Source organism: Watersipora subatra, chromosome 4 (genome assembly GCF_963576615.1).
Source record: "Watersipora subatra chromosome 4, tzWatSuba1.1, whole genome shotgun sequence".
In the NCBI taxonomy this organism is placed as follows: Eukaryota; Metazoa; Bryozoa; class Gymnolaemata; order Cheilostomatida; family Watersiporidae; genus Watersipora; species Watersipora subatra.
In genome coordinates this window covers 46,408,894-46,417,738 of record NC_088711.1, presented here as the reverse complement: position 1 = coordinate 46,417,738, position 8,845 = coordinate 46,408,894, and positions in this window count along the sequence as shown.

Below are 8,845 nucleotides of genomic sequence, written 5' to 3'. Positions count from 1 at the left end.
TTCTTCACATTCTTCAGCATCTCTGATCAATGGCTACATACTGACCTTGAATATTTCGAGAAAGCAGCCATGTACAGTGAAGCCGTTCATCATGATGCGTAGATGAGAACACGAGCAGGTTAGTACCAACACTAGCAAGTTTAGTAGAATTCCCAGAGCACCTGCCATCATCAGCACCAGCCCCTCGATCATCTTTTCGTTTGGCAAGTATGGATAAACATCCTTGACAACTTCGACAGGTGTAGTGTAGTTTGTAAAGGTAAGTTGTTCCTGTTCTTCCATTTTGCGTCCAAATGTCTAAAAGTCTCTGCTGCGGTCAATAGTTAATTCTGGTCTGCTGTCTGACATACCGAATGTTGGTAGAATGCCTCAGGATCCATTGGGATCTAATTGGATTTGTAGAGCTTTCAATGAATAAACTGATGGAGATGATGCAGTTTATGGATTTGAGAAATATTTAGTAATAGTCAACCCAGTGCACTCATCTATCTAATTTGTTAATCAATACAATTCTCTCTGCGAGCTGCCGGCGACTATATTTAGATTCCATGAATCAGAAATCTCGTATCCTCCTCATTTTAAAGGTTTTCATATTTGGCCATCATTGCCAATAAATTTAAAAACCCAAAAACCTGCCATGTTATTAAGTTAGTGCCGTATCAACCAAAGCCAATTCCCACATGAACAGTTCATAATATTCCCTTATTGGCTATTTCAAACGCACTTTGCATCTTGATAAGACATTGGTATCAAAGTGGTTCCTTCTGCAGTGAACCAAATATCACTATAACGTTTTTCAATCTTTTCAACCAAACTCTAATTATTTTTAAAGATTTTTTAGCAGTTATAAGTTGGAGTTTTCCACTGATTTTCAAATCGCTTAGGCAAAGAGAAAGGGAATTCTTTTGGCTTATTTTCTAAGAATATCCAGTTTATAACAATTTTTTTGTAAAACAAGTTAAAACTTGAAAATGCAAAATTGATTATTTCATTAAATACAATACATTGATATTTCACTGCTACATGCATAACCTACCGAATGGATAATCCATTGAAAATTGTCGAAATACTGTATTGGTTTACGGCAAACGCATAAGATCAGAATTCAAGATGAAAAAGGCTTTTGACATTTTTACTGATAAGCTTGTAAAGTTTCATTCATTTGTAAAAACTGAATAAAATTAGCACTATTAATACATTTACCTTTAATCATTAATGAGGTTCAGTTTATTGGCTATATATTACAATTTATGAGGCAATCATAACAATAGCTTTAACTATATATCAATAGACTGTGTCCCAAACAAACTTGAGAGAAAATGAAAAGTTTCAAGTAATGTAATACTTATATTTGCCATTTTATTATTTTTGCCATTTTATTATTTTTGCCATTTTATTATTTTTGCCATTTTATTTTGTTTCGGCTTTTCACTTTAATATGTAGCGTTGTGAATATAGCAACATACATTTTTAGGTCATCCATATTTCATGTTATATTTATTATTATTTAAGTTTAATATTCTTAAAGTTTCATGCAGCAGACGGGACATGGAACGTAAGTGTGAAAGTTTGAGCTACAAAGATTACGACTAACCATTTCATAGAACATCATCAGTGAAGAGTACGACCAACCATTTCATAGAACATCATCAGTGAAGAGTACGACCAACCATTTCATAGAACATCATCAGTGAAGAGTACGACCAACCATTTCATAGAACATCATCAGTGAAGAGTACGACCAACCATTTTATAGAACATCATCAGTGAAGAGTACGACCAACCATTTCATAGAACATCATCAGTGAAGAGTACGACAACCATTTCATAGAACATCATCAGTGAAGAGTACGACCAACCATTTCATAGCACATCATCAGTGAAGAGTACGACCAACCATTTTATAGAACATCATCAGTGAAGAGTGCGACCAACCATTTCATAGAACATCATCAGTGAAGAGTACGACCAACCATTTTATAGAACATCATCAGTGAAGAGTACGACCAACCATTTTATAGAACATCATCAGTGAAGAGTACGACCAACCATTTTATAGAACATCATCAGTGAAGAGTACGACCAACCATTTTATAGAACATCATCAGTGAAGAGTACGACCAACCATTTTATAGAACATCATCAGTGAAGAGTACGACCAACCATTTTATAGAACATCATCAGTGAAGAGTACGACCAACCATTTTATAGAACATCATCAGTGAAGAGTACGACCAACCATTTTATAGAACATCATCAGTGAAGAGTACGACCAACCATTTTATAGAACATCATCAGTGAAGAGTACGACCAACCATTTTATAGAACATCATCAGTGAAGAGTACGACCAACCATTTTATAGAACATCATCAGTGAAGAGTACGACCAACCATTTTATAGAACATCATCAGTGAAGAGTACGACCAACCATTTTATAGAACATCATCAGTGAAGAGTACGACCAACCATTTTATAGAACATCATCAGTGAAGAGTACGACCAACCATTTTATAGAACATCATCAGTGAAGAGTACGACCAACCATTTTATAGAACATCATCAGTGAAGCAAACTTAACTAACCACAAGTAATAATTGCATTAGGTATACCAAATCTTTTGGCCTCATTGATATTACTAAATCTCCCATCTACACAAACAGCCTGCAATGTGCACTTCTCTATAATCTTTATATGGATTTAAATAAAGGTTATACATCTATAATCTTTTTGTATGAAATGTTTCTTGATAGTATATTTTTGAAACTCTAAAAATTATGTTCATTTTCTAATAAGAAAGTATTATTTATATCATTTTATAACGTGCTAATGATTAATTGCTATGTATTAATGTTAGAGACTATAGTATGGTCAAATGCTTCTCTAACACTCCACTTCCGGGTAATTTCTGTGAATTATGTTGGTTTTACTTGTTATGATTCAGTTGTTATTAGCGTAGGTACAACAATTATTTTAAGCATCGAGTTGCTTTAGGCATGTTACTTTCCAGGCTTTGTCATTCACTCTTATTTTTAGACTGTTTACTTGACCCAGTCAGTATTTTAGTAGGTAGAAAAAATCTATTGAGTTAACACCTTTGCAGAGCCAAAGCACACATATTTGTCTCAATCCCCTTGAGCAGGTTTGATTTGATAAGCATCTGTTTTCCGTAACAATAACCTTTGAAAAAAGACAATTGTTTCAGTGTGTGCAGTTTACATTTGTAAAAATTCAGGCTCATCACGTGTTTGAATAAAAAAAAAATTCTCTTACTATTTTAGATGAATGCTAAAAAACAACAATTGATATACATGTATATATATATAGAAAATTGTTTCCTCACCCCGGTTAACACCCGTATGGGTGGTACTTTCTGCTCTAACTTGGGTCTCCTACCAGAGACCTGGGAGTTTGAGCACTCGCCTCAAGATCTTAGCTGTTCCCAATAGCGCACTTTTCTGCAACTCACCCAAGTTGATTGCTGTTGGTATTTGGGCAAGCCACATTTTATGCGCCAGTGTTATTGCACCCAGTGCCCATATATATATATATATACATATATATATATATGTGTGTGTGTGTGCGTGCGTGCGTGTGTGTGCAGGAAAGTATACCATTATTTTGTTAAAAATTAAACACTAACAAGCGACAGCTATGAAATTAGCTTTATGTGTTTTGCTTTTCTTGGTGAACACAGAAATAATCTGACTTTGAGCAGAGCTACTGATTATGGTTCTGCATCGCAGAATATTGGTGGTAATACCAAACTATTATGAAGATCGTCTGTAATAACATTGTTCACACTATCACCAACCCATCTGCGTTTGGGTTAGCAATTGTCTGCGACATAACGTTCTCATTACACCCTGCAGTCGCTGAAATATTAGCCCTACAGTAACTATTATCAAAGTGAATATAGGTCACACAACCTGTGACAGCTAATCACCTTTGCCTAAGTGGCACAAACTGTGTGGATGCACAACGCAACATCAAAAAGCGTTTGACAGCTGCATTTTTATCCAGCATATCAGTGTCACTTTGGTGATGTCATTGCTAACGGTTTGACATGGTCTAAAATAATTTGCAATAGGACAACTCTGAACTCTGTCATACCGCGATACAGTGTCTACCAACTTAAAGTGACAAGAATAGAAAGAAACCAAACATCCCGCTAATCATGCCTAGCGTCCACACTGTGTCTATAGGCTGCGTAGAGTGGTACACATATATGGAGACATGTGACTATCTCGACCAGTATGAGTGCTACTAGATGATACATTATCAGTACAGATGAAGTTGAAGCCGGTTGTACTACCCATTCTAGACTGAGCTAAGTCAAAGTTTGTATTCCAATTTTTTTGTTTCTCTTCTCACATCTTTACCTGAACAGCTTTAACTTATTGCTGCATTCTGAACCGATTAAAGTTCACTCCTACCTGTTCCTGTAACCATTCATCACATTTCTTTTATTCATCATTACTTTATTAACACATTTGCATATAATTTAAATTGTTACATTTAGCTTATGCGTAGGTTTACATAGTACCTTTGTTTTAAAGTTCGGCTTAATTTCTTACAACATTAATAAAAGGTTATTGTAGGTGTGGCTGTTTACAAAGCTAAGCCAACTAGAGTACAGTCATATAAAATATTTGTGATAACACTCAACAGTTCATACAAAAAAACAGGCGCCATAATAGCTACAACATCTAGCTACTACAGATAGTCACAGTTCCATTAAAGCAACATAGCTACTACAGATAGTCACAGTTCCATTAAAGCAACATAGCTACTACAGATAGCCACAGTTCCATTAAAGCAGTAGCTATAAACAAGAAACTATTTTTTACAACATAAATGTTATTGAACTGATGGGGAAATATTATTCCTAACAGAAATCCCAATGTAAAGATTGTCTATTATTATGCTCATTTCTCATTGACTCAACCATAGGAGTTATCTTTCCTTTTGCTCATTTGCATTGCATCATCAATTCTAAGGCATACACAGTCAGCTTGAGGCAGGTTGCGTGACAAGTGTATCAGTTTACAGTTTGCCAAGCCTTAGGTGTCATCGCATGATTGGCTGTACTGGTGAGAGTGGGCCACACATGTTAACCAGTGATACCGTATGTGATTTCAGGGCTGGTCGTTGACTTGCGAACTCTGTTTGAGCAGACGAACGCACCTCTTGCAGAAACTCCTGTATTCCTGTACAGAAACTTAAAATATTTTTAAGGTAATCAAATTCAACTGCAGTCAAAACTTCAAGCTCACTGGTTTTAATAAGAAAGTCTTTTTCTGGTTCCCTGATTCACGTGTTCAATAAATCATGATCACACACATGAACTACCACTTCACTACTACTACTACTACTACTACTACTACTACTACTACTACTACTACTACTACTACTACTACTACTACTACTACTAAAACTAGCTCGTGGGTATAATTGTATGGTTGTTAAATTTTGTTGTGATTGGCTTACATTGTAGCCTTTATTTGGGGCCGGGTGTTTATATGGACGCCCGAACTTAATCTACATTATGGGCTACTTCTGGAACCCGTGAGAGACATTTTGGTGTATGATGAACCCTGGTTGTTTTTGGCCAAAAAGCGCAGGCAAGTATATTTCCAGAGAAAAGATGGGTATTAACCATTATGAAACTTGGTTAGCCTATTTTATTTGAGGTATTCGAATACATTAACAGGTTGCTCATCCATTAGTAGGTTGTGTTTGGCCGATAGAATTGACAGATGTTGGTATTTTAGAATATTCGCGAGGAAGACCGCGATAATTGAGTCTACCCTGTTGTTTGCGTTGCGTATTTCTTGTGTGGGGGGGGTTGGTGAGTGTGGCAGGAATCTTTGAGTGCAGGAATAGGCTAGCCCATGGTGCAAACCTGGTGATGTTGTTATTCATTCAACTAGTTTTGAACCTATGTACTGATTACTTGCATTAATGTTTAGACTTCACGGTAGTGCTGTAGTTAAAGATCAAAGTTCAAACTCAACAAAGTTTATTACAACCACACACTTCAGTAAAGTCCTTACTTCTGTAAAGCTCAATGTCCTAGCAATGTTTCCACATCGCTAAACCCATCAAAGCTTGTTTGCAGGTTTGATCCCAAGATACCATTACGTATTGACAGCCACTAGTAAAAATATATTTCAGGTAGGTCACAAAGCCTCTAGCCATACTCAAACCTTGTATACTCGAACGATAGACTAACCTCAGCAGCAAGAAGCAACTGAGCATATCCTCTGTGTTTTTAAACACCTCATAGCAACAAGTGTTGGCAATGGAGAACCAGAATGCCATTTGAACACAGTCTATGACAGAAGTACTAAATTTACAGAAGGCTGTGTTCCAATGATGCAATAGCACTCGATTCAGTTAAAACACATAAATTAAGCTGCTATATTTGAGAAAATGCAAACTTATTCAAACTTGTATTTCATGTTTCCTGCCCATTTGAAAACTGGATATTCCTTCTCGCCAAAAGATAAAGCCGAGTAAAATGTGCTAGATGAGCCAGGAGCAAAATAAGGTCTTCAGACTAGGATTAGTGATGGGTAAGTAACTCCTCATTTCATCATGTAAATAGCACTTATGACGCGTATTAATTCAAGTTCCTTGCGTTAGACTATCGTGTTAAAGGCTGGAAACTCTTTTTGAGTTTTGAATTACCGTTTTGTATGCTATCCAAATTAGAACTTAGCTTAGTTACTGTTAACTTTCGTTTTGTCTGCAAGTAATAGATATGTAACTATGCAATATGCTTTTCATACGGTACTCTCTAAATTTAACAAGTTGTTAGGCTATTTATTGAATTACTGTGTAGCCGACATTAATTTGTATAAATATTTGTTTATCTGTTCTTCATGCCATTACAAGACAACTAGCTGGTTTAAAGAAAGTAGCTCGCATGCAATCAGTTAATGGTGATGAACCAGTCGATGTAATTAGCATGGAAGAGTACCGACTACTACCTGAATACTACGACTATCAATAACACTTTTGCTACAAAAGTATCATTAATCAACTAAAATGAAATGTGGTACTCATCAGAATATTATGGGCAATTGTGGTTTTAATCTTCAAGGCTGACTTGCAACAAACTTCACATTACAATTCTTTGGTATCAAAAGATTCACCATGTCTTACTGTGCTCAGTGTGCTGTGTTGTACCCTAAGACACTTTTATTTCGCTAGTATTTGGTTTCGTGAGTAGCACACAGAGTAAAATTTCGCTGCAACTTAATTTCGTGGCTCTGATGAGTGCGAAAATATAGTGATGTGAAAATAAATGCAGTGGAAAAAACAGATTACATTCCTCAGGTCCAGTTTGCTAATAAGAAAAAAATTTGTTTCTTGGACTATCAACAACGTCTAGGTCCCTCCCGCCGTGACTTTCACACTCGAATCCCAAGAAGAAGAAAATAGATAGGTAACAACCAACTTCACAACCAAAACTGTATAACCCTTTCGCTGCCATAAACGCATTTATGCGTTTTCTAGGGGCCACTGCCATAAGCGCAGTTTTGGACTTTCTCAGCAATTGCGTGGTAACCTGATTTTATTATTCGTTGACCACATAACCCACTGTCTTCAAGAGTTTTATGAATTTGACTGTGTCATCCGAAGATTTTGCTATAAAATCAGCCTAAAACAACGAAGCAATTTCAAACTTTTGTTTGAGAATTTCAATCTAAAAACGAACATTTTTCTGTGAGTTCATTAACTACCGCGCGCGAGTCATAAAACAGGTAATTAGTTGTTGATGACATTATAGCTAATCAATATTTAGATTTTCGTGATTATACAGATAATTAAAGTAGCAGCACTGTCTTTAATGTGTCTGTTCACAACCAAAGCTGTATAATGTGGTTGGACCTGGTGAGGGTTGATATTTTTTTTGGTTGGTAATAAAATTCATCATTACAATAATTATTCTTCAATTTTATGACTTCACCTACCAGACTTTCATCCTCATCAGTTACAAATTCAGTGACTAAATTGATATCATCTTAATTTGCTTTGCCGTGCTGCTCAGTCGGTGTATTAGCTATAATGAGTTTACCAGAAATTTTCCATTGAGCCCAACCATAGACGAAAATTGCCTGCATTTCTAATATGAAGATTTTATTGTGGATATCAATGAACAAAGCTATTTAATTTCGCGTTTTCGCTCATTCGTTATGATAGTTTGGTTTCGCTCATGAATATTTCGCAAGAGGATGACACCGCGAAAATGCGAAAGTTAGATGACGCGAGTACATAAGTGTCCTAGGGTAAGTACAAAATATGTGGAAATGTGATTACAAGCTCTAAAAAGCTCAAAAAAGAACAATTGTTATCACCAATCACCGAAGTATTGTGACATCAATGTCAAGATACATTCATAAGACATACGTACACAGTACATACGTACACAGTACATACGTACACAGTACATACGTACACAATACATAGTGTGAACCAGCCTTTAGTTGAAGTTGTCTGTAACAAACTGAGCATGACTCAAACCAGTTATAAGTAAACTTTTACTTGTCAGTTGCTTCTGTTTCTCCTTGTCAGGTGATGTTCACCCTAGCCGTTAATCCTAAGTAGTCATTGAGCTTCATTTTTTCATAAAGTAAGATTATTGCTAAAATGTATGTACTCAATAAAAATAATTGGAGGCTTCATGTGCACAATAGCTTAGCTAATCAATATACAGAGCCCAGTTGGCAGGCAATGGAGCAGAGATGAAAAATCACTGCGCGTTAAAAGAAAAAACAGACCAATGACGCACAGACTAGTTCAGCCTCGGCAGCAGGTGCCACTTCAAAACCCCCCTAA